This window comes from Equus caballus, chromosome 8 (assembly GCF_041296265.1).
Source record: "Equus caballus isolate H_3958 breed thoroughbred chromosome 8, TB-T2T, whole genome shotgun sequence".
Taxonomy (NCBI): Eukaryota; Metazoa; Chordata; class Mammalia; order Perissodactyla; family Equidae; genus Equus; species Equus caballus.
Genome location: NC_091691.1, coordinates 27760562 through 27788330, shown reverse-complemented (window position 1 = coordinate 27788330; position 27769 = coordinate 27760562). Strand labels below are relative to the sequence as shown.

Genomic DNA, 27769 nt, shown 5'->3' with positions numbered 1-27769 from the left:
GCCAGACTTTCAGTCAACTCCGCCCCGCCGTAAAGCAGATCCCGTTACTAGGGACATCTCCATCTCAGTTTCCACAGCTGCCTCTTCTGACAGGGCTGGTTTTGTTGCAGAACACGAGCTGTGTAACTCAATTGCCCAGACAAAACCAGGCTTAGCTTGGTTTAGGAGCTGAATATGTTAGCAGCTTAGTGGAAAATGAGAGCATTTGACTGGAAGAAATGAAATCAGCTTTTGAAAGAATGAAAGTGATCGTGAACAGCAACAAAGGTGAGAACTACACCCCCTGGGGCAGGAACGAGGGCAGTAACAACTTCTTAATTTATAGAACCGCTAGGCTAATGCTGGGCTTGACTTTCATCTCATTACCTCTGATGCTAATAGAAAGACAATTTTATATAAAATTGCAAGTGGCTCATATCTTTCACAAAATAATTCCAGTTCTGTTATGACTACCACTGAGTAGACAGTTTGCACACGGGTCGCTCTTGGTAGAAAAATGATTTGAGACAGAGCCTATGCTATTTCCACAAACTGTGTTAAGCCACCAGCAGCTCAGGAGAAGAGCCATGTATCCCCTTGGTAATCCAGAGAAAGCTCGTTGGAGAAGAAATGTACGCAAACCAAATGCATCTCCACAGTCAGAGCGTGTGCTTTGGCTGTTTCGGAGTTAAGTTGTCTCTAAGACTGCCTTAGCAGTCATTTTTTTGGATACTTAACCAGGCGATAAGTAATCACTGCACCACACCAGCTCAAGGCTATCTTCTGTTCCTGAGACAACCCTTGCCCATTCCTACCCCAGGACCTTTGATCGGCTGCTCTCTGCTTAGGTATTTCTGCACACGGTTTGGCTCTTTTTTATCTTCTCGGTGATGGTTTCCTCATGTCACCTCCTAGGAGAGGCCTTCTCTCTTCACCATAATACTAGAGCCTGAACACCCTCCTTGTAGTCTCTCTCCATCCACCTGACCTGCTTATTATCTCCACAGCATTTATTACAGTTGGAAAACCACTTAGTTATCTGTTTCTTTGTTCCATCCTCTGAATTTCTGCATTATGATGTGAGTTCCATAAGAGCAGTGTCCTCATAACTGTCACATGCACAGCTGTATCTCCAGTGACTAGAAAGGAGCCAGGGTTATAATAAGTATTGTGATAAATGAATGAATGAATGAATGAGTGAGTGAGCAAATGACCCGCAGGTGGCATTCAAGAGTGATTCATCTTATATTGAATTCCTCTCTAGCACAGCCAACATCACAAGGCAGTTCCGTATAACTGTCTTTGTGCATTGTATTTTTCTCCTAGAAATAGGCATAAAACATACAGAGACATTTGCTGTTTGATTTCCAAATAAGGACACTTAAAAAGCACAGCGGCAGTTTCAAAAATAAAGCAGAGAAAGTTTAAAATGTTGTTGGTTGACAGCAAGGTAACTCCGGGACTGAGCTCTGTGAAATAATGAAGACACAAGGTCCCCTTTCTGCCATCAAAGTGGTAGCAGCCACGTGTGTGTACTCAGCGAGAATGCGAAGACAAAAAAAGCCACAGTCTATTTAAGAAGCAAAATGCTGTATTTAAGTTTTCCTATCTGGAAAACTTTCCCATCCTATCCCCACTCTAATTCGGCAGCCATTATTTTATAGAAGTGAAATGACTGGAGTGTTTCAGAATCCACATCCTCGTGTTCCTAATCTAGCTTCATCCAAGTCTGTGGAAACACCCAGAACAATTGCCCTCAGCATTTGAGAGTTTCCTTGTCCGTTGTCTCCAAGGTTTGCCCATGCGAACCTCCCACAGACTGCTCTGCTGGTATTCAGTACTGTTCCCCGCTCGGGATAGGAATAAAAAATAGTGAGTGAAAATGAGATGTAATCAGAAATGCCACCTAATCGGGAAATGGGCCATTTCTTTTGGAGTCGGTTCTCAGTCTAATTCAATTTGATGCCATCTTTTGGACCACTCAAGTCCCAGGTATTACAGGAGTCACCAACAAGCTCTGTTTCTTTTACAAGATGTCTTAAAGGTAAACAGCTTTATGGATCTTTGTCAAACGTTTTGACTTGAGGACTAGACTTGCTGAATAGAGTGAAGGGCTCTGCAGGCCGCTTGTACATCATTCCAGCGGGCAGAAGGTGTGCTGGAAAGTTCCATTCTCCCCATCATGTGCATGTAGATTTATCTGCTGGGCTCCTGACTTTACTGTTTTTAATTCACAGACATCCTGTGCAAATATAACTCTATAACGCACTCATTCCTTCATGCTCCAGAAAGGAGGATCTAGGCATCGATCACTGGGAGGTTAACGTCGTATGTCCTAACGTAGTGAACTGCCAAGTTTGAGGAACACTGGATACGAAGATGGCATGTGCCAAGATGCCTGCTCTCTTGTCTCCATCTTACCTTGCTGACGCTGGGTGTTAAGACGTGACACACCTCTTCTCCAGCGTGGGTTCTCTGTCACTGTGGGGTCTCTGTCACTGCCAGCGTGGCTTCACCACCTGGAAGGCATCTTGTTTAGCAGAGCATGAGTGCAGGCTTCAGTTTGGGCTGTGAATAATCGCTGGGCCAGGACACAGTGAGACTCAACGAAACCACGGGGGCTCCGCTAGTTATGAAGAGCTGTGACTTACTCCAACATGAGGAGGCAGCAGATTTTAGGACACATTCAAATTAACAATAGAGTCCTGGGGAAGGCCCCATGGCCGAGTGGTTAAAGTTTCGTGCACTTTGCTTTGGCAGCCCAGGGTTCACGGGTTTGGATCCTGGGTGTGGACTTACACACAGCTTATCAAGCCATGCTGTGGCAGCATCCCACGTGCAAAGTAGAGGAAGATGGGCATGGATATTAGCTCAGGGACAGTCTTCTTCAAACAAAAAAAGAGGAGGGTTGGCAGAGGTTGTTAGCTCAGGGCAAATCTTCCTCACACACACAGAAAAATAGTGTCCCAGTCGCAGGAGGCAGTTGCCGTGAACTAGATTCAACTAGGAAAGGTCGGGTTCCAAGCAGGTACCTCCTCTCTCTGGCCAAGCCTCTGCAGCACAGAGACATTTTATAGGAACTTACAAGATGGGTGCAGATCAGCCCGATTAAGCACAGTACATGCTATATGACAGTAGCATTGGAATGTGCTAAAACTGTACCCAGATCCTAATGTAAGACTTTTGGCATTTTATTTTCACTAGTCTGCTGCCAGCATCTTTATCGCAGCTGGTCTTTGCTCTGGGCTCTGAACCTATGGGCTGCAACATAGCAGCCTGTTCCACAGGGACAGGAAGGCAGAAACTGGGCCCTGATTATGTATTGCTGTAATTTAAATATAGTCAGGACCAAAAAGAGGCACCATAAATTATCTTTTATTTAAATAGCTCGAGATAGAAGGAGGAGTGAGTGGGCGTGTTTATGAGTGTGGGCAGCTTTTGGGGGGCAGACAGGCAGGAGAATGAGTTACTAAGTATCTTCTTTGTAAGCAGAACAGTCCACAAGGTCAGCCTACATCCACAAACACTTTATCCATAGGTTATATTCCCCTAAGAGTCGGGAAAAACATGTAGCTGACATATGTAGTGTTTCTCATTTGAAGTGTTGCTTTTTGTAAAAAAAAAAAGAAGAGCTGCCCACTGCAACATTTGTTTTAATCAGAAAAACAACTTACCGCGAGGTGTGGGAGGCAGAATGAGGGTCCCCACCCCCAAAGACATCCAGATCCTAATCTCCGGAACCTTCGACTATTTTAGGTCACTCGGTAAAGAGAATAAGGGCTGCAGATGGAATTAAAAGTGAGAACTGGCTGACCCAAAAGTAGGAAGGTTATTCTGGATTATCTGGGTGGCCAGATGTAATAATCATAAGGGAACTTAAAGCCGAAAGAGGGGACAGAAGAGAGGGCAGCATCACAGAGAGACGTGAGGATGCTGCAGTTCTGGTTTTGGAGATGGAGGAAGGGGCTGCCAGCCAAGGAATGTGGGCACCTCTAGAAACTGGGAAAGGCAAGAACCAGACTCTCCCCTGAGGCCTTGGGAAGAAACCAGCACTGCCGACACCTTGATTTCAGCCACAAAATGCCCTTTCAGATTTCTGATCTCCAGAACTGTAAAATCATAAATTTGTGTTGTTTTGAGCTACTAGGTGTGTGATGATTTGTTACAGCACCAAGAGAAGACTAATACAGCAGGTGCACAGGGAGAAAACCACAGGCAACTGGGTGTGGTCCAGTGAGACCAGCTGTGGGCAGTCCTGAACAGGTATCATACATGTCTGCGGTCAGGGAGGGGGCAGGGCTTGCAGACCATCTAAAACAGTCAGCGACTATGGCTGCAGGTCACCACTGGTTTTGTAAATCCCATGCGCTAAAATGCTTTCTACATTTTAAATGGATATATAAACACTTCCCTAATATTCTTGATTTTGCCTTCTGGACCCACAAAGCCAAAAATATTTAGGATCTGGCCATTTACAGAAAAATTTTGCTGACCCTTGATCTAAAAACAGCAAACAAAAACAACACCAAAACAAAATAAAAATAATGCATCCCTATGGGCTCTGCATTTTTAACTGGTGGCCAAGCTGCACTGACAAACAGGCCTTTTTATTTTTAACTCCAGGCTTTTCTTCGCTCTTCCATCTGAAGACACCTCTGTGTGGGGAAGATGAGATACTGTAATTTTAATAATTGATTTTTTAAAAAAGAATAATAGTCTAGTAACCACAGACCCAGCATGATCTTGGAATCGTGCCGAATATCTTGAAATGGTGGCATATGCAATTAAAAATCCCTCAGCAGGGTGTTCAGCCAGGAAGGGAGGGACACAGTTTGCTCTCAAAATTTGCTTTCTGCTTCCCCAATACTTATAATCCAATTTTCACCAGCAGAGATGAATAATGACCCCCCCCAACCTATTTTCTCTGGGTGGAGAAGAGCTATCATTACAGATATTGATTTTCCTGCCTCCTCCTTCTTGCTGCTTGGGACTGGAGGAAAGATGATCTTCTTTTTCTTTGACCCTGCTGCGCTTGAGAGGAAGTAAATAATGTGCGTCTCCAAGGAAAAAGGGAAGCAGCCGTTAGGTTCCAAAATTAGTAAGTACATTTGGGCAACAGTGTACAGTTCTAGGTTTTTGGACAAAATGACGTTCAAAATGACCGTCTTATGCATTCACAGAAAATTGGAAAGAATGATCCCCAGCATAGAAAAGTTTTGTGTCACTGGAGCTTGTTTACTTTAGTGCTTGCCAAGAAAACAATCTTTGTTTTCTCCATGTCCTGTTTTTCCTCGACTTTAAGGAGTGTAATTTACATGCAATAAGATGCACCCATTTTAAGTACAGGTGGATGAGTTTTGATGGCCCTGGGCCTGGGGCTCAGAGGGCAGGTGCCCCTACAGGATCTCCGAACTCACCCTCTCTCCTTCTCCCCTTCCCTTCCCCCTGCTGTAGACCGTAGACTCTCATACTTCTACAACAACCCCAAAAGTGGTAGGTGACACTTGCTTTCTCTACTGGCCAGGCACTGGGAGCCCCCAAGCCTTGATTTAATAGCTAGAGTTTGAATTTAATAAAGCCTCAACCAGCTACACCAAACAGCACAAGAATTTGGAAGTGGTACTGATAAATGTGGATAAATTCGTTAGACTAGTTAATCTCATTCTAACCCTAAAGTAATTAGTTTCAAATACCTTCCATTGAAGAAGCCAACCCAATGGACATTTTAATACATACTCTCTGTTGCTGAAGACTACAAACCAAAATGTTGATTTTGGTTTGCTTTGGGATAAAGTTGGCTGTAAGAAGGCACCATGAATCCAGTTGCGGTACCCAAATTCGATGACAAACAAACATAAATTATCTCAGAATGTTCTCCAAGATTCCATCGTCTAATATCTTTTTCTTCTCCTGTTAGCCAGAAAATTATAGTTTTCAAAGCATTTCATTTGCAATGACATATCTACAATGGTAAACCAATCTAATTGCACTTTATATTTTTAGTCAAATATTGGTTAAAGTAAAATTATCTTTACCCATAGCTATAACACACTATGAGATATAATCAATGTGTACCGAAATCATGATGATTCGAGAATCATGATTATTTCTCTCAAGAGAATTAGCTTGGGATGGAGGCCCTGTTATGGAAAACGGGAGAAACATGAAATTCTCAGCTTGCAAAGCTACTTGATGAATGATGCTGATCTAGATAATGAAGGCACAGTACTTATAGTCTTCCAATACTTCCTTTATAAAAAAAGTCACACACTTTGTCTGAATAAACAGAATCTCATCCACTGTTGAAAACATAAACAGAAGTAAAATAAAATAAAACACTTACCATCCTACCAGTCCCTTCCCCATCAAAGTTGCATTTTCACATATAGCCTTGCAGTCTTTATAAAAATAAATACTTTTAAATAAAACTATACATGCTGCATTGTAGTATGACTTTTAAAAATTTAACAGTAGATCACAAATATTTCCATGTCATTAAGTATTTTTTCTACAACAGTATTTTTCTACAACATCAATTTCATGCTTTCAATTATATTCTTCCATAAAGATGGATGTCAATGCAATCATCACTGAGATGAACATCCATTGACATACCATTTCTGACTGCCCAATTATTTTTTAGAATAATTGTCTAGAATAGAATTGCTGAACCAAAGTTTTTGCAAACGTTTTAAGAGTTTCAGCCTACATTTAACACTTTTCCTGGGGAGGAGTGCACACTTTCATGCTCCCAGGCGGTTTATAAGAGCCCCTATTTCTGTATACCTTACTAGTGTTGACCTGAGTAGTTCGCCTTTCCCATATATCTATTATGTATATATCATGAATGTGTATATATATATATATATATATATTTAGCATCACATGAAAGAAGATCTACAGTCCTGTGGTCCAAAGCCTGGATAAAACCCAAGCTCTGTGAGTGAGGAGGAGTCCTGTGTCAGTCAGGGTTCTCTAGAGAAACAATACAAATAGGATGTGAACAGACATATAATCCCAATATCTACAGGGTGAGTTGGCAAGCTGAAGACCCAGAAGAGCCGATGGTGAAAGTCCCAGTTGGAGAGCAGGCAGGCTTGAGACCCAGGAAGAGCCAATGTTTCAGTTAGAGTCTGAAGGCAGGAGAAAAGCTGATTTCCTAGTTTGAAGACAGTCAAGCAAGGAGAATTCTATCTTATTCAGGGGAGGGTCAGCCTTTTGGTTCTGTTCAGGTCTTCAACTGATTGGGCGTAGCTCACCAACATTAAGGAGAGCAACCTGCGTTATCTACAGAGTCACATGTTAATCTCATTCAGAAACACCTCAACAGACACACACAGAATAGGATTTGACCCAATGTCTGTGCACCCTGTGGCCCAGTCAAGTTGACATGTAAAATTAACCATCACAAGCCTGAAGGGAGTGGAGAACATTGGTTTGAAGGTGGCTGGCTCCTCAGATGCATGCGAGGACATGATGTTTTTATCATGGGGATGAGAATCAATTGGGTATCTTGTCTTCCAGGATAACTGGAGAAACAGAAACACTTTCACCCTCTCTTCCAATACAGCACTGTGATTTCTTTTCTGGCCCATCTGAGTTCACTTTACCGCAGAAGAAAGACTAATTCCATAGAGATAATTGCTTTATCATCAAAAAAAAATCCCATTTTGAGGAGTACTATTAAAAATAAATGAATAAGTGACTACAGCAAAGTGGCAGGATATAAGGTAAATATACAAAAGCCAATCGCTTTATTATATACTGGCAATGAACAAGCAGAATTTGAAATCAAAAACAAAATACCATTTACATTAGCACACACAAAAATGAAATAATTTGATATAAATCTAACTAAATGTATACAAGATTTATAGGAGGAAAACTACAAAACTCTAACGAATGAAATCAAAGGAGAACTAAATAAATGAAGAGATAGTCCACATTCATGGATAGGAAGACTCAATAGTCACAAGATGTCAGTTCTTCCCAATTTGATCCATAGATTCAGTGCAATTCCAATCAAAATCCCAGAAAGTTATTTTGTGGATATGGACAAAATGATTTCTGAAGGTTATATTCTGAGGAAAAAGACCCAGAATAGTCACCACAATATCAAAGAAGAAGAACGAATTTAGATGACTGACACAACCCGACTTCAAGACTTACTATAAAGCTATAATAATCAATACAGGGTGGTATTGGTGAAAGCATACGCAAATAGATCAACGGAACAGAACAGAAATTCCAGAAATAGATGTACATGAATATGTCAATCAATCTCTGACAAAAAAGCAAAAGCAATACAATGGAGCAAAGATAGTCTCTTCAACAAATGATGCTGAAACAAATGAACAACCACACACACAAAAATGAATCTACACACAGATCTTACATCCTTCACAAAAATGAATTCAAAATGGATCATAGACCTAAATGTAAAACACAAAACAATAAAACTTCTAGAAGATAACATAGGAGAAAACCTAGATAACCTTGGGTATGTGGATAACTTTTTAGATACAATGCCAAAGATATGATCCATGAAAGAAATAATTGGTAGCTGGATTCCATTAAAATTAAAAACTTCTGCTCTGTGAAAGGCAATGAAAGACAATGTCAGGAAAATGATAAGACAAGCCACAAATTGGGAGAAAATATTTGCAGAAGACCTGTAATCCTGATAAAGGATTTTTATGCAAAATATACAAAGAACTTTTAAAACTCAACAATAAGAAAACAAACAACCCAATTAAAAAGTGGGCCAAACACCTTATCAGACTCCTCACCAAAGACAACACACAGATGGAAAATAAGCATATAAAAAGACACTCTACATCATATGTCATCAAGGAAATGCAAGTTAAAACAACTATGAGATGCCACTACACACCTGTCAGAATGGCCAAAATCCAAAACATGGGCAACACTGAAAGCTGGCAAGTATGTGGAGCAGCAGGAACTCTCATTCATTCCTGGTGGGAATGCAGAATGGTACAACCACTTTGGAAGACAGTTCGGCAGTTTCTTACAAGACTAAATATAGTCTTACCCAACAATCCAGCAACTGTGCTCCTTGATATTTACCCAAAGGAAGTGAAGACTTATGTCCACACAAAAACCTGCACATGGATGTTTCTAGTAGCTTTATTCATAATTGACAAAATTTGGAAGCCACCAAGATGTCCTTCAGGTGGATGGATGAATACTCTACAGTACATCCAGACAATGGACTATTCAGTGCTAAAAATAAATGAGCTGTTAGTCCATGAAACGGCATGGAGGAACCTTAAACGCATATCACTAAGTGAAAGGAGCCAATCCGAAAAGGCCACATACTGTGTGATCCCAACTATGTGACACCTGGAAAAGGCTATGTCTCTGTAGAGATGGTGAAATGCTTTTACATTTAGAAGACTGCCTAGACGTAGGGGGTGCACCACCAATACTTGATGAATAAATTTCTTCAACAGACATTTATTAATCATCTACTAGATACCAGATACGGAAAATAATTTGTTAGAGCTGATAATCTGTCAGTTTACTGCATTTACCTAAAAAGTAAAAATAAGGAGAGTGTAACAGCCATATTCGAGAAATAGAATAAAATACTACTTTAAAAAGCATTTACTATTTGAAATGCAGATATAAATGGCAAAGAATTAGTGCTTATTAATGACAGAGAGTAATTTACAACAGCCCCATCTCATTACACAATCAGGGCTTCACCAGCATCCAAGGCCCCGAAGAGTTGGGAGGTAATGTCTATTGACAGAGATAGCAAAGCCTTTTGAAGTATTTCTGGGTTTGGAACAAAGAAAAAAGGTTATCTTAGACTCATTTCTTTCTGTGTATCTTCATTTCCTAAGTCCCCGATGACGAAGACATTCTTGCCGTGTGCTCATAAAGCCCTGGTTGGAAACGCGCTTCAGCATCGTTTGACACGTGTTTTCTGGGTCTCTCCTACCCTCAACTGCCTGTGAGACCCTGGAGAGGAGACACCATATCTTTACTTTGCTTGAGGGCCCGGGATCCATTGTCACAGTGAACGCTGGTCAAAGGCCCCACGGCATGTGCGGAAGCCGAGACCCGGGCCTGGAGATCAGCGTGTCTGTGAGATTTCTTCTCCGCCCCTTACTGTTTGCGAAGCTTTGAGCAAGGGCTTGTCTCTCTAAGTTTCAGTGTCCAAATTAGGAAAATGGATGAAAAAATATCAATAATGATGTCCCTAATTCCGTCAAATTACTAGTAAAAAAATAAATAGAAATACTCATGTAAATTTTGTCTAAAACAAATATTTAGATTTTCTCCCAGTGATATTTCATCCTTAGTTATTCCTTCTCTCCAGAGTATGGAGCTTGCTCCAGAAGAAATTCCCTGTTTATGCTTCTTTTCTATCAATTCTAGTAGCACTTTCTTCTTCTTTTGGATCTTCTGATGACTTGCCTAAGTCGCGGCTCCCTGTCAAAGCGCATTGCCTAATTTCTACAATTTTGAACCTTCTGAAGTCACCCAGAGGATGCTCGCATGAGGCGAATTGAGATGACTGATTACTTATGAATCGTTTTTCCAGCAAGCCCGGATCTATATCAAATAAGTACGACTGGGCTTCATGAACACACAGTTCTGCGGCTTGAATACACGCAGCCTCAGGGCTGGACATCTGAGCACCTGTTAGAAATACGTACATTCTCTGCAGACCCTCTAAGCTATTCAAGCGGGTGGCAGCCCACAGCTAGAACACAGAGAAAAATGTTCGCAAGAGAATTTGGGGCAAAGCGCCAGCACCGCTCAAATGGCCCATCTTGTAAGGGCTGCAGGCTCCCGTCTCTGAAGACAGAGTCCAAGGGGCTCCCGGGCCAGGAGAAGAGCTCCCTACAAGTGGCAGCATGAGTAAAGTGACATGCCCTTCTGGTAGAGAAATCAATTGCTGAGATTGGGAAGGTGACCCAGGAAAACGACTTGAGACCAGCAGCAACCAACAATCTGTGTGGAGCATCTTTCCCAGATTGGGCAACGAGGTTTCTGAATCTCTCAGGCTGATTTATGTAGCTAATTTAATGCCAAACACAGCTTTCTATTTTGAGGGTTTTTTTTTTTCCATTGAGAATATTTTGGCAATTGGTGATGTCACTGAGACTTCAACATTTTCCTAGTTTTATGTAGTTTATTTTCAAGATCCACTACTCTGACGCTGCTCTTATTGGGGCAGATAAAGTGACAGAAGAAAGGCCAGACTAATGAGAAGGAAAATTACATCTACTCTCTACATTTCTGCCTATTCCATATCTGTATCAACACCTCCATCTATCTATCTATCTATCTACCTTCTTCTATGTCTACATTATTCATATATACGTATGCATTTTCTATCTACATCTTTATTCTAGAACTATATCTACGTCCATATTTATGTATTTCTATCCTCTATATCTACATACTCATCTGCCTTTATTCTACATCTGAATCTAAATCTATATCAGTCCATCTATAAAAGTTTCTTTGAACTTCCACTTTAGAAATCCTATTATGGCCTCAAATGATGAGCAACCCCCCCAAAATTTTATAGCCATATTAAATATCTTTTCAGGTGATATTTTGTTGTGAGGCTAGTAACAGTGTAGTTCAACTCTTCAAAAATTAGCTTCTGGACATTTCCTTCACCTCTGAGGGAGGAGCTAGGCTGGCAGTGAAATTGATGCTGAAGAATGAAAAGTGTGTCCCAGAATTCTTGTGTGGAGATCCGACCTTAAATCTTACTGAGCTGATCTGTGTACTCATATTACTGGGATATTAGAGCTTAAAGTCAGCTCCGCTGTGCTGGTTCCCTGGTGTCAGCTGCCCCAGAAGAGCAGTAGAAGCTGAGCTTGGAGAGAAACAGCCATCACCACTTGAATTCAGCCCAGTCTCGAACGTCCATATGTCAGCACACTTGTATATTTCTATCTTTGGAGAGAGAGATAAAGAGAGATATTTATATCCATATCTACATATCTATTTCTCTGTATATTCCCACAATCCATTCCCCACAGGGCAGGCCAAGTGATCAATTTAAAGCATAAATCAAATCATCTCGCTCTTCTACTTAAAATCCTACAATTTCTTCCATATTGCTTAGAATGAAATCCAGACCCCTCCCTCCTCCCAACCAGCCCCCATGTGACTGGCTCTTGCTTCAACTTTTCACTTCTCACCCTCTTCCCCTCTACTCACCCCATGCAGCCTCCCTGGCCTCCTCTGCCCACCCAAGTCCAGAGAAACTGGCCTGACAGAGAGAGAGTGCAGGACTCAGGTAAGCTGTCCCCTCCTCAGAAACGCCTCGTTGGATGGCCTGACTAAGGGCTTAGATGAGGTTGCACACCTCAAGAGGGAAGTAAATGCGAAGAACATTTGCTGATTATGGTGGAGCATGGTGCCAGCCCCAGAAGGGAGCAGAGAAAGAGAAAAGGAGAAAATGGGGTGGCTGGAAGAAGCCAACTTAGTCATTGGAAATTAACCTCTGGAATCCATTGATTTTAATGTGAATTATTTATATTTAGGGTAGGTCTAATGCTATAGTTCATTTAAGATGTTTATCTAATTTTCACAATGATGACAAAACAGGGAAAATCTCTAAGAGCCGGCTTGGCAGCCACAGGCTCTGACTTCCGGATGTTAAATATTTATGGGGGCATTAGTGACAAATCGGTCTTTGCTGCTGGCATTAATGGCAGTACTCAATTCTAAGGCACAGAATCCCCTTCAGCCTTAGGAACATCAAGGAAAAATCCCATCCCATCTCTGGAATAAGAGGCACAATTTCAGAGAGAGAGGGGAAAAAAGCCTCCTGGTGGCAAAAATTCTGTCCCGGAGAACTTTTCTGATTCAATTTCTAAACAAGAATCACTGCCGACATGCTGGGCATCTCTGGCTTCATTTCTGCCTCCTGTGTTTTCTTAGATCTGCTAATTTAGTGAGCAGACCGCCTCCCTCCCCCTCCCTTCTCCTAGCTCCATGGCATACAGCACCCCGAGCATTTAGAAGAATCGGTTTCTAGAATTTACGAAAACTTCAAGGCAGAACATTTGCTGGTGAAAGAGAGGCCAGCTGAGCAGAGTTGGGAAAGTGAAGGGGAGCTTGTGGGCTAGAGAGTGAATGATCCCATCTATGGCAACCCTTTGCTTTATATGGGGGAAACCAGAGGAATTAAGGACTGTCACTCAATTTGCTGTTTTCAGCTTTTTAACTTTTTCCCAGGCTCCTCTCCTTTGTTCCTCCAGTTCCTAAAGTAGACAAGGGCCAAGGACTATATTTACTATAATCTCATCTAATCTACTCAGCTGTCTCAGTGAAAAGAATTATAACTCTCTCACTTCTGCCCACTGGACCAGCCCTGTTTGTGGGCACAAAGTCAGGGCTAAGATATTTTAGACCAAAGGAAACATTTTTTCCTTTAATAAATCTTTATTAAAATATCTCCTTTTGAGTCTCAAGGCTGTAATTTTTCCATTTTATTATGTTACTGAAACTTTTTCATGATCCCATTTAAGAAAAATTTTTTTCCTAGTTGATTCATCTTTGAATAAGGAAAGACCTGCCCAGTGTATATTACACCATAAACATGGTGGGCAGAATTTTTTTCCCTTGAATCCTTTCACCATTTACCTGAAGTTTTGTTCCAACATTCTGGGAAGGGTGCTGGTCAAAGTAAATGTCTGGTGACCCAGCAGCTTGGGAATGAAGGAAGGATTCAGGCTCTCTGTGCTCCTCGTAAGGAAGCTGCTCCTTTGTGGATTGTCTTCCCTGTGTTTGGGGTTCCACTGCAGAGCTGGTCAGCTGTTTGCTTCTGGATCTTGGTCTGTCCTGTTGTCCACGACCAAGGCCAGCTCCTTCTACTGTTCCTGTCTCACCCAGAAAGAAGACTGACCACTCTCTGCTGGTCCCTGCTTGGTGCCCTGGATGCCCTGCCTGGACCTCCCCAGGGATGTGCACCACACCTGCCTGGTGGGCTGCCCTCTTCTCATGCTCTTTGCCATTCATAGGTGGGCTTAGTGGTGGGTTCTATGAGGATTTCTGTAAGAATTGATGCTCTTTGTGATGCAAATTTTTGGAAACTCCACACAAACCTGTTTCTACAACCAGTGGATATGTGGAAATTGATAAAAGAAACCTTAACTAAATTGGAATCAGGAAGGCCTGTAGGGGGAGTTCTCACACCCTAGCACATATCCTCAATCACACCAAATGGAAGAGACCAGTTTGCATCTTGGACAGAAAGTAAAACTACTTCACTACTGAAGGATGATTTCTCTCCCCACCCAGCAACAGCCCAGCCAATGAGAAACACCACAGCTCAGCCAATGAGAAACCCTGCAGCTCAGCCAATGAGAAACCCCGCAGCTCAGCCAATGAGAAACCCCGCAGCTCAGCCAATGAGAAACACCGCAGCTCAGCCAATGAGAAACACCGCAGCTCAGCCAGTGAGAAACACCGCAGCTCAGCCAATGAGAAGCCGTTGCTGCCCTGAACTGCTACTTTCCCCCAATGGGCTTTCCTTTAGAACCCCCCCTCCCCCTTTTTCTCTATAAAAGCAGCTCCCCTTCTTTGTGGGATTTGCCTTTGGTTTCCATAGCATGCACATCCTGAATTGCAGTTCTTTTAGCTGTCTGTGAATAGACTTGTTTTTTGGACAAACTAGCAGGGGAATTTGCTTTTTAAGTTGACTTATAGAACTAAAACCTCCAAGAGTAGAACTGACTCATGGCTAGATTAAGAGGATCAGACCCTGTCCCCAGACGCTCGTCCTCATCCACTGCAGGAGGAGGCCTCCTCTGTGATGACAGTCATTACAGAACAAGGCCTGCAGATAGGGAGGCTTAAAAGAATGGCACTTTCTCCTTGACAACACAGCTGCCACACTTACAGCAGGTGATGCAGAGTTAGGGAATCAAAAAACAAAACAGCAAAGCCAGACACTTCCTTGAGTTTACCTAGCATTCTCAATAGATTTTCTGAAAATTTCATAGAATGATTCAGAGTTTCAGATTCAATTTTCCTTCTCTCTTTATTTTTTTGGTGAGGAAGATTGTCCCTGAGCCAACGTCTGTACCAGTCTTCCTCTATTTTGTATGTGGGACGCCCCCGCAGCACGCTTGATGAGGGGTGCCATGTCTGTGCCCAGGATCTGAACCTGCGAACCCTGAGCCACTGAAGCAGAGCACACGAACTTAACCACTCGGCCACCGGGCCGGTCCCAGATTCAATTTTCTTTAAGTGAACTAAGTTGGTTGGCTATTGAATGACCAACTTTTCTCTGAGATGAAGATAAAAAGAGGGTGGCTACTTTTTCTGGCTTCCTAAACAGTCCCCATTTCACTTAGGACAAAACACATTACATTAACGTTATAAGATCACTTCCAAAAATATCTAGCCTCCATTGAGCTCTTATACTAATTACAGCCTTAAAATTAAACATCTTTATTCTCATACCCATTTTACAGATTAGGAAATCAAGGGTCAGAAATAGATAGGTACCCAAAACTGCAAAAGAGAGAGGGTAAACCCAGGACTAGAACCCAGGGATGTCTGGTCCCAAGATCCATGCTCCCACTTACTGCCCTGCCCTGCCCTGCCCTCCATCCATTTCACATCTGTTTGTGTCATGCCCCTACCCCTGGTGTTTCCTCTTAGTAATTTTCCATCCACTGACCCCTGCTCCTTGGCTGTGAACTCCCACTTGCCCATGCTGCATTGCGAGTGGAGCCCAGTCGCTCCCCCACCGCAGGACCTCATCGCAGTGGTCCCTAACCTGCCGTGACGGTCCTCAATAACGTCTACCTCACCATCTTTAACAAGGGCCATGAGATGCTTTTTCTGTAAGACTCCTCAGCTCCAGCAGATGTTTCCACATGGAAATGTGGACTCAGCATCTCAATATTTTGATTTTTCAAGAGAAGATATGTGTGTGGGGCGGGGTGGGTAACTTTATTTCGAATAAGTGAGACTCATGGGATAAAATCATAAAATCACTATTTTTGGCCTCTTGGCCTAAAGAGCTCACACTGAATAAACCTAGACCTCTTTATCTTTTTCTAATGACAAAAGTAAGGTGTCTTCGTTGGGCCAAGGAATGCCACCCTCACATGGCCAACTTCTGCTCTCCTCTGGGCTAGAGGCTCCACAAACCTCGAATAAAACAGTAGTATCTTCCCTCTTTGAATTCCTCCTGGAATTACTTCTCTTCTGTCTTTGCTGACAGCTGGTGAGGCAGAAAACAAAGGCAAGCCTGTTTGCAACTGAGCAGGAATTAGCATGCAGGCAGCTGCCACGTTCCCTCAGACGCGTGCCAGCCAGGATGCCTCTGCTTCTAAAGCCAAGGTGGAGAAAGAGCTTGCAAAATAACGTCTTCACGTCCAGTGGGCCCTTGCAGAAAAGTGCCAGTTGTTTCTTTTCTAGCATAAGTATTTTATATATATATTTTCAGGGCAGGAGGTATTGTTTTGAATTAAAGTGGAATCTTACAGTTAAACAATGATGCTGCAGTATTTTAAACTGTTTTCCCTACAGAGGAGTAAAGTTCCTTTATTTTAGTATTTTTTTTCTCACTGTCCTAAATGTAACTGCATTTTCAGAGTCATATACGGATTGGGGTGGGGTTGGTAAAAATACTCTCCATTTTTTCAGCCCACGGGCTCATCAGAATATAAGCTAAACAAGGGGAAACTTGAGAATTAAATTGTTTTGTTTCTTTCAGGGCTGGAAGCCCCATGTTGGGAACCCACCGAAGGTGCGTTTTCCAAAACCAGGGAGGACCAATCTCAGTGCCTGTAATTAGAAACGAGATGCCAGGCCAGAGACTTTCTAGAGAGGCAGAGGATGCAATCATTTACACACCTGGGACACGTGTGCTATCTTCTCAGCAGGGCTGGGGGAAGTCCCTGCAGAAAGATTTTTAACAATCAAAAATACGTGACAGCAATGGATACATCAAGGATAATGAGAACAATAATTTTTTTCTCTCTCTCATCCTCACTCTTTCTCTCCCCCAACATGTTCTATTAAAAAAATTACTTCTTAATGAATAATCTTGTTAGACATTTCAGGTTTCTGAGTCTTACAGACTTTTATTGAGTTTTTACTATATTCAAGTTAAAATCAAATGATAGAAGCACACAGGGTGAATTCCTAAGTCATCGGTGGATCAGGACCAGGCACAGGTCCCCAAGCCCCAGGTCTCACTGTGGCTTCTATGGAGTCAGCTTGTGATGTCCTTGGGGCCAAGACAGGAACAAGGCAGACGACCAGTCAGAAATAGATCTAGGGCAGAGCGCTCCAGGGAGGAGCCCAGGCTCTGAGAGGAGCATGTCTGAAGGGTGAGGCTGGCATGCAGCAATGACGGGATGCAGGTGAGAGCTGAGGGGTGGGAGGTGATGAGGGCAGAGACGAGCATGGTGGAAAATTTGGAAAATACAGGTAAGCAGAAGGAAGGAGATAAAAACTGCCAGCTAGTCCAATACCGAGGCTACCACTGTTAAGATTTTGGTGTAAATCTTTCTAGCCATTAGTCGTTTGCGAAAATGCATTTTGGAGCCAAGAAAATAATCATGATGTAAATGATGACTTGTAACGTTCTTGACACATATTTATATCATGTGTATCTTTCTCTATTAGCAACTATTTCAATGGTATCATTTTTCAGTCTGACTAATATTACATGTATGGATGAAGTATGTGTTATATAATCCAAGATCCATAAACTCAAATACTCACAGGATCCAGACAGGTAAGGGAAATGATTGAAGTAACTAAGTGCAGATTAATCAGGAGTGGCGGGTACTGGAACAAATGTGGAAATGCTTACAAAGTCTAAAAGGGCATTTAATGTTTAGCTATGGCCAACTTTTCATGTTAGAAAGTAGCGTTGACAGATGTTCTGTTCTTTCAAGGCAAGTCAACATTCCAGAGTTTATTTTAAAAGCTTGTTTATAAATATTGGCAAATCACTGAGCTTTTATTTAAATCACTGAGTGGGCCAAAGAGAACATTCTGTAGGCTGGCTTGTCCTCATGACTTCCAGTGTGTAAACACTGTACGGATTTAACCCAACCATAATTTTTAGACATTTAGTTTGTTCCCAATTTTCATTATTTTAAGCAACATATAAATGAGTTATATTTGAACTGAAATATATTCAATATATGATTAAAACTTTAAGGTTAACATCACAAAATAAGACAGCTGGATGAAAGGTTATACATATTTAAGGCTTTTAATGCAAATTGCAAACATGTTCTACAAAAAGTTTGTACTAATAGACAATCTCGCCAACAGTTTGTAGCAATATATAGTTTGTATTAAATACAATCTTCTTCCCAACTTTGGGCTATTATCTTTTTGTGCATGCAATTTTACATATAATTAAAATATTATGAGTACAAATGAAATATTCGATGTGTTTTGTTATTGGAAAGGTTGAATTTATTTTTCAATTCTATTTCTTCTTTGGTAAATTTCCTATCCATATTCTTCGTTTTTCCCTTTTTCATTTATTAGGGTTCTTTATATATTAAAGACATCAACCAAGGGTTTATATTCTTTACCATATTTGAAAACCCATAAAACTCCATCTTAAGGTAGATTTAATATTTAACCATATGGACATAATCTGTCTTACAATGATTTTCTCTCGTTGTAACTGTTCCAAGATTTGAAACTTATGACATTCCATTCCAAAACTCAAGTGCAATGTTTGAGAAATGAGCCATCTGTATATGATCAGAGATGTTCTTATTTACAATCTTGCTACTTGCATAGGATGAAAAGATAAGACTGAAGCATAAAAACAAAGCCAGAGGAACGTACAAGATCAGATTTCAATCTTGCTTCCCCCAGGGAACAACTCAGTGCTCTTCATCCTGAAATTAGCTTATGAATCCTGACGATGGCGCACACGTTTCCAGGCTGTGATCCTCATCACTAAACAGCTGTTGATAAGTTGCCTGAAGTCTTAGCTACGTTCTTCCATCAGGACTTCTCTGTCTGTGTGAAGGCTCCAGCTCTCTCCTGTCGGTCTCCTTGTACTCTCCCTCCTATACTTGGTTAATATCTCTGACCCCCCATGTGATTTCAGGAGGCCAGGTCCAAGTGTTCTAACCTCTCCAGCACAGTATATCTTGTATATTAACAACCCAACCCTTCCTTGTAGAAATTCACTGTTTATCTTTAGCTGAAACTCTTCCCAAACTCCACCCCCGTCCCTCTCCCAAAGTGGAGCCTGAAACACCACTTTTCACCTAAAATATAAACTCCTTGGGGAAGGGGACTCGGTTTATCCCTGAATCCTCAGTGTCCATCACAGCCCGCAGAACTTCATAAATGTTTGGATTAAACTGAAGAGATTCATTACGATCACTTTTAAAAGCCCTTTCAGCTCTGATATTTTATTCTACCTATTGGGTAAATGATCAAAGAAGGACCCATTATTCTTAATTTAAGATGTGTGAAATGTCAGACTTTTGGCTCAAGCTCTGTTCACAGCACAGTCAGTAAAAATTTCTTATGATTTATGGAATCTGCTTAGCCCTTGGGAACATAACTCATCAGTACGAGCCCAGACAGCTCCAACCCTCCGTCAGATTTGGGAATCGCGCCTCTGTGAACACACAAAGACGGTTTTAGAGTCTGGTAACTAACATTTCTGTCATTCTGCAGTAGCCTCTGGCTGAAGCACAGAAATTCTATTCCTGGATCCTGTTGATTGAAAAATAGGCGTTCCTGCATTTGCTGCAGTTGAGTTGGGAAAAGGCACTGGGAAGAGGCTTTCTGGAACAGTCAGGCTGCTTCTCACCAACCAGCACACACACTCTGAATTCCCAGCAGCTTGAGATGTTAAAGATTTGCTCCCCATGCACATGGACTTGGTTCTGGCACCTGTCTTCTCTCCTGTACCTGCGTTACGGGAGCAAGTGGCCTCCAAGTGCCTTGCGGCAAGGAAAAGAGAGAGAGAGGGAGAAAGCACACCGACTTTTCAGTATCTCTTCCCAGAAGTGAAGTATGTCACCTGCCCTCCCAGAACAAGTCACAAGCCCCAAGTTAGCTGCGGGTGAAGCTGGGAAATAGAAGGAAGCGCAGTGGTATATGTAGGGTACTCCCCATCTCTGCCACATATTCCCAGATAGTTGAGATCCTAACAGCTCATTGGGAATAGATCTCGGGTTTGGAGAATTCTCTATTCAGCTTTAGGTCCTAGAATCTAGAATCTAGGAACTTAAGTTTCCCTTCCCTACACAGCAACCTCTGGTTTCAAGCACAGAAATTCTTGGACTTTGAGCTGTTGTATTTCGTTAATTATTTTCAGCACAGTAAAATGAAATGGATCTGGACAGAGCTGGTGGGGGACCAGCTTACCCTCTCTCTTAGCTTGTTCTGGGTCTGTTGCCTGGATTTACTAGTCTAATAAGCTTTTAATGACTGTTCCCCCAATATCTGGGGGTGAGTCACTCTGCCCACTGCTTTTCTTTTCTAGAAGACAAATCAATTAAGCTCCAGGCCTTCCTGATCTGGTCTTGTCTTCTATCTTATCCTGACAACTTGTGTTCCATTAACACAGTTGGAAAGGCCTCACCCCAATTGTTTCTCCAGCTGTTTTGGCCATCGTATGGCAAAGAAGATAAATTCTGCCTTCAAACAGCCCAAAACTTTAATCCTGGAGGCTGGGAAGGTGTCTTTGGATATTGACTCCTCCCAAATATATTTGCTGAGCCTCAAAACTGTGTGCAGACCCGTGATCCTTAGTGACCCCAAGAAGCCTCGCTTCCTCATCGATGGTCCAGGCTCAAGGTGAGGTTGCACAGACCCATAGGAAGTGAGGGGAATCGTGGTCCAGGTGGCAGGCTTGGCAGTGTTCCCCAATGTTGGGGCCTTGAAGGAGCCCATTCCCAGTAAGCATTGTGGTGAACTGTGCTAATGCTGACAGATAGAAACTTCCTCTCAAGTCCCTATTCTAAATCATCTACTTTGAGGCCCTCTTTTTAATATCCCATTGAATTCATTTTCTTTCTTTTATAAACTTAAGTTGATTAGACACACACATGCATGTACAGGTCCAAATACACCCTCGGAGGGCAGGAGCCAGGTCTTTTATTCACTGCTGTGTTTACTCGGCACCTGGCAAAGTGCCTGGCGAATAGAAGGAATTCACTAATCAGAGTCTATGCATCAAGGAGATGGCAACCTCTAGCAGAAGAAGAAAAAGTATTATGTTGGTACTATTCTTTACAACTTTTTAGATAATAATTCAAAATATTCATTAAGGAATTTTGATGGAGAAGTCAATGCCCTGCTCCCAATTATATCCCACAAATATGGCATGTGTCTGCCATGGGTAATTATAAGCGGCTTGTGCATGCGTCCCAAGTTATGATTTCCTGTGGTCCAGAGGCCACACATTCTATCAATGGAGGTGATATGAATAGGGTTGTTAAAAAGGGTTTCTTTCAGAGCCTAACTGCCTGGCTTTCTACTTTTAGTCTGTTACTTCCCTTTGCTGCTTCCTCTGTGACTTTAAATTATTTAATCTGTTTCTTGGATGACACACAGAATGGAGATCATGATGACATTTGATTTTATTAGGGATGATGGTGAGATGAGCTGACTCCTATGAAGCACGTAGAAGAATGCCCAGCACCCATCAAGGACAGGATTAAATGCTTGCTCTTATTATTGTGGCTATTGTTAAGCTCTATGAGCAAACGTGAATTACCTCTTGCTGGGCACATATTGAAGAGAAGTGTGAAACTGTGACTTCAGAGCTTTCAAGCATTTCTGAGGTCCCATGAGACTTGAATGGAATCCTGAGCGTCACAATTCCAGGATCACTGTTACAGTTACCAATTAGGGGTAACTAAAAAACAATTGTTTAAAAATCCAGTAAGATGAAAATGGCAATATCCACTTTGATGCAAATGATTTAATTCTGAAATAGTGTGCTTAGTGGCATAGGGATATGCTCAGAATATTTTGAGTTTGTAAAGTAGAATATAAGGACATTTTTAAAGTACTAAAATAAGATATGAGTTAATTTTTAAAGTGCATGCACATTGATATGGGCTGATTTATGACACAAAAACTAGAAGTAAGTAGAGCAAAATTTTAACAGTGGCTATCTTCATTGTTGAGATTTTCTTTTTTTATTTCAATTTTACACTTTTCTATATTTTCAAGATTTCTACAAACAACCTACATACGCTTATAATTAAAAAGAATTGAAAGTTAAATAAAAGCTTCCTTTAAAAGATTCCACGTATTTGAGAATGCCGGAAAGCAGTTAGTGTGTGAAATCAGCTCCCACATGTCTGCGACATTTCTGAGCTGTTTTAAAACACACTAAGATGGGACAAGGCACTCATGGCCCGTCAGGGAGCGAGGCTGATGTTATTTCCAGGGAACCATATGTAGTATGGTCACGTTCAGAAATATTTTCTTTCAATTTCATTTTAGAGCAAGATTTCACGAACAATGTATCAGCTGTAGCCATCATCGACTGCTGATTAGCAAGCTGTCAGATGAAGAAAAAAGGTAATTCCACAAGCTTTGCATCAGTGAACCTGTGGTTTTAGCAGCCTCTGCCTGTTTCTGCTCTTCCTCCATCAAATAAACATGTTTGCTGGCAAAACTTCACGGATAGAAGGCACTCTTTCTGGCGCTATTGCAAAGCTCCATCGTGACAGTACCCACACCAGGTGCCTCATTTATCGGTGTGAGGACCCTGGCCGCAGTCGTCAAACCCAGCAAGGCAGCCACACTTTCTTCTGGTCTTCACGGCTGTGGCGTTTGGGGACCACTGCTGAAAGGACGGCTGATGATGCTGGTGCCACTCTGTGGACCCAGGATTGGTGTAAACACGTGTGTAAGTTGCGGCTGCATGGGGTGGTGGGGATAAATATCTGTGGTATTATCTTTTACCCCGTTTCAAACACATAAAATGGATCTGCTTATACAAACTCTGAAGGCCCCATGGCACTTACATAGTAGGAAGTCATGTGTACAATATTTACCAAATATCATCTGTGATTAAAAAGTGTATGGAGCCAGCCCAGTGGCGCAGCGGTTAAGTTCACACGTTCCACTTTGGCGGCCCGGGGTTCGCTGGTTCGGATCCCAGGTGCGGACATGGCACCGCTTGTCAAGCCATGCTGTGGTAGGCGTCCCACATATAAAGTAGAGGAAGATGGGCACGGATGTTAGCTCAGGGCTAGTCTTCCTCAAAAAAAAAAAAAAAGTATAGAGTTGTGTGTATAGGAGTGGGTGCATAAAACACGTTTTCTTGAAGTTTTTGCCCTCATGGGAACAATTCCAATCTCTAATCTGTTTCCCATCTGACAAAAAGAATACTAGGAAAAATCGGTTAATTTAATTTGGATTACTCACACATAGTTGCATTCCTACCTCACACGATACAGAGAAATCCATCCCATAAGGGTAAAGGGCTAAAATGTGAAAGTCACAAACACATTAAAGCCCCATAAGCACTAAGCATGATGAGAAGATGACTAAATTGAACTACACTCTAATTTAAAATCTAAGTTCATCAGAAGCTACCGAAAGTTACAAAGCAAACCAGTAAACTGAGTGAAGGTATTTGCAAAACATGTAACAGTGTAATATCATTATTAATAATTAATACAAGAATGCTATAATAAAATACATAACATATAATACACTACATTACAATACTACATATAATACCATAGCATAATAAATAATTATGCACGCATTTGTTATTAATTTAACTTAAATATAAAATAGGTATCTGTAAGTTGTATGTTAAAAATAAAAATGATAGGGGCTGGCCCAGTGGCACAGCGGTTAAGTTCTCATGTTTTGATTCTGTGGCCCAGGGTTTGCCGGTTCAGATCCTGGGTGCAAACTTACACACCACTTATCAAGCCATGCTGTGGTAGGGGTCCCACATATAAAGTAGAGGAGGATGGGCACGGATGTTAGCTCAGGGCCAGTCTTCCTCAGCAAAAAGAGGGGAATTGGTGGTGGATGTTAGCTCAGGGCTAATCCTCCTAAAAAGAAAACAAAAAAGTGGCAATTAGTAGTAATTAATATTAGGACTAATTAAGCAAATAACACGTGAGAAAATATAATATTTTGTAGTGTTTCTTTCTTTGCTCTGACACAATTTATTTTAACCATTTTTAAACTCTTCATTGGATATTTAAATTTCATAGACTATGTTATTGTTTCTTAAGATATCTAAATGTAAGACTTTTTAAAAGGAGAATATACATTCAATAGGACTAATTAAAAAGATACTACTTATATTTGGAAAAAAAAATAGCAAAGGCACGTTTCTTTCTGTCCCATGGAACAATAGGATACTTTTACTCTTTCTGCTTCCTTTTCCGATAGCAGCTCTCTGCTCTGTCTGCTGCCCGTCGCACATCCTCTCCTTTCACGTGGAGGTGGCCCTGCGTACAGCCCAGCAGGAAGTTCGCTTTGACTAGCAGCACCGCTCCGATCAAGTCTCCCGTCCACCGACTCCTGGTGTTCGTCCAATGTGATGTCCTCGAGCTAATGCAGTATCAACACACGTGTGTGCGTGGAACTTAAGATTTTACTTCTGGAACAGCATGATTTTGGCCTTGAGGAATTTGTTTCCGGCTCTCCGACAGTCCCCACCACGTCCTGTCTGCAGGCTTGTGCGGATAGTGTCTGTCAGTCAGGTTCTTGGTGTCTGCGAAATCCCTCACACCGGCTGTCCCTGCCTACAGCGTCCCGCGTGTATAAACCCTGCCAAGCACAGGGGACGCACTGTAAGTCCGCCCTCTCTTTCTCAGGGAAGTCGTTGTGAAGCACAGAGGTAATCTGAACTTGGGAAACTGAGGCTGGATTCCAAATAAGTTAGAGACTTAGTGAAGAAAATTCAGGTAGTCTTGTTTAACTTGGCTGTCCCTTCCTGGGGACTTTTTTTGTGGGCGTGGCTATGAAACATTCTTCACCCCAAAGGAGTCGTTCTTTCACTGCATGAGTTTTTGTTGCAGCCTGCACAGAACACTGAACCACTCAGGCTGGTCAGTTCACCTTTTTCTGGCTTCTATGGCCTCTTCAAATACCATCAGTTTCAGAGAAACAACGTATAGATTTCTGGGTTTTTTTTAGAAACTTTATTGAAGTATAATTAACATGCCATAAAATTCACCTGTTTTAAGTATTTAATTCAGTGATCTTTGGTAAATTTAAAATTAGAAGCGTTTACAGTTTTACAGCCATTGTCACAATCTGATTTTAGAATATTTTCTTCGTCCTCATCTCTGTTATGTCACGAATGTTATTTAAATGAAATATACAGTACATATCCTTTTGAGATTAACATTTTTCACTTAACGTAATTCAGGTGAGATTCCTCCAGGTTCTTGAGTATGTCAATAGATTTTTCCTTTTTGTTGCTAAATAGTAAGTATTCCATTGTATGAGTGTAGCACCCACTTATCCATTCACCAGTTGATAGACATTTAGATGGTTTCCACTTGGCTGTTAGGCATAACGCTACTATGAACGTCTTGAATGAGTTTTTGTCTGGACACACATTTTAACTGCTCTTGGATGTGTATGCCGAGGAGTGGAAGATTTCTGTTTTAGTATAACCTTTTTCTCTGTTCTCATCCTCTGTGGATTTCCAAATTAGAGAAAGACATTTGTTTTCTCTCACCCTTTGAAATTATGACTTAGTGACAACCCAACATTTTAACATCTTTTCTACAGCTGACGAAAGTAATATCCATCTTGTAGGTGAATGGCTAGGAAGGCAATTTCCTTCCACTTCTATAAAGTCAAAAATCTCATTAAGTGTTTCAGTCAGTTTTAAAGAAACTGAGAGATGGACCAATACGACACTTTCCTTCAGAGTGCCTCTTTACTACTCCAGGTAAGCGCACTCCTTTTAGCAGTGTTGTGTACAGGTGTGTACTGGATCTTTAGCAGTAAGATCTTTTCATTTACTTTGCAGGTTTATAGAGGAAGGGAATTGCCAAAATTTACATATGCACGGTCTGCCGAACATGTTGATAGATGAGCAAATTCTAGTTTGTATTTAAAAGGTTACAGATACTCTTTGGTTTTATATCTTCTACAGTTTCAGTAAAATCTTCATGGAATCAAAAGACAATTTGAAACTCCATTTTTCAAAGCAAAGTACCTAAGAACTATGGGGACCTTCTTTGCTCTTGTGGTTGGCCACGTCCCTTGATATGCAGCAGAAAGGCTGATCCTCGCTGAGATGGGACAGTCAGCCCCACAGGGAAGAGGTCCATATTCTCTTCTCAAAATCTTCCCCTTCATTTCCCCACAGGACATTTTAGTTTCAACCTCTGAATTAAGATTTAGAACTCTGTCAGTTTCTAGAGTAATCATGGACAGTCAACATATAAGGATGTGTATTCCTCTGTGTGGTACTTCAAGCTAATTCAGTAGCCACTGTCTTCAACTGAGCATTGGTGTCTTTCGGGGAAAAGAAAACTTGATTGATTTACAATACTTGCCTGTCTCATCTAGGCCTTGTGAGATTCAATTTTCATATATGGATTCAAATCTCCTTCTCTAACATGACCAATCCCCAATATTTTTCTGCATAACATACAGGACACTGTTTGGGGGACTTACCTCTAATCCATTTGTAAGAGTCCCTGTCATTAAAATAACACAGTTTTCTAACATTATTTTTCAGTCATGTCTGGGTCAGCCTGGTGTTGCTATCATAATCATTATGATTTTATTATCTGAACTCTGCTAAAGTATTTGCAATGCTAAAAGTGAATTAGTGCTGTCTCTATACAAAGCACAGCAGTTAATGCACAGGCAGATCAGCGCCGACCATTAGCGCCGACAATTCCACACACTCAGATTGCATCAGGGAATGCTCTAGAGGGAACCCCGAATCCTGCTTGCCATCATCTGCAGTGGTCCGGGGAAAGGTCAGGGAGCGCCACTGTGACCCTTGACACTAAAAATAGGATTCGGCCTCTACTTTGGGGGTGCCATGTAGGTCTCGTACTTTCCCCCAAACCTTTTTCACTCATCACTGAAATCTGGGATTTTTCACATCCTGAGGGGTCATTTTCCGCAGGACTTTTGGTGCTAAACCCCAGACTGTCCCAGGCAGACTGGGTGTTCACCTTACATCAGGATTCTTAAGGCCCCTGGGAGAGCTTGCAAAGTCAGGGCTGCAGTTGACTGACTCTGCCCATTCCTTTTAGCCTCCTCTCCTCCAGGTCGCAGCCTTCCTTGTCCAGCCCTCGGCTTTCCGTCTCCTTCCTTCGCAGACTTTTCACCGGGAAGTCCAGGTTCAAGCGTGGATGTTGCTGCTCAGTCAGCTGTGGACTGGCCTCGGGTAAATTATTTATTAGCTTTAATGAGCCATGGTTTCCTCATTATAAAATGAGGATTAAAAATGACTACATTAGGGGCCGGCTCCGTGGCCGAGTGGTTAAGTTTGCGCACTCCGCTGCGGGGGCCCAGGGTTCGGATCCTGGGCGCGGACATGGCACCGCTCATCAGGCCACATTGAGGCGGCATCCCACATCCCAAAACTAGAAGGACCTGCAACTAAGATATACAGCTATGTACAGGAGGGGTTTGGGGAGATAAAGCAGAAAAAAAAAAGGAAAAAAAAAAGATTGGCAACAGTTGTTAGCCCAGGTGCCAATCTTTAAAAAAAAAAAAAATGACTACGTTATAGGTTTGTTGTAAGGAGATAATGACCAAATGAATATAGAATGGCTGGCATAATAAACGTTCAATAATTCTG

The 27769-nt window shown here is 41.8% G+C and overlaps 1 long non-coding RNA gene across 1 annotated transcript; it reads left to right on the top strand.

The window, feature by feature from the left end:
- The first annotated feature begins 66 nt into the window (after nucleotides 1–66).
- LOC138925356 (uncharacterized) lies at nucleotides 67–27769 on the top strand. The gene is made up of 3 exons (XR_011441391.1): nucleotides 67–267; nucleotides 22456–22864; nucleotides 24376–27769. It is a non-coding gene; the product is annotated as an uncharacterized lncRNA (long non-coding RNA).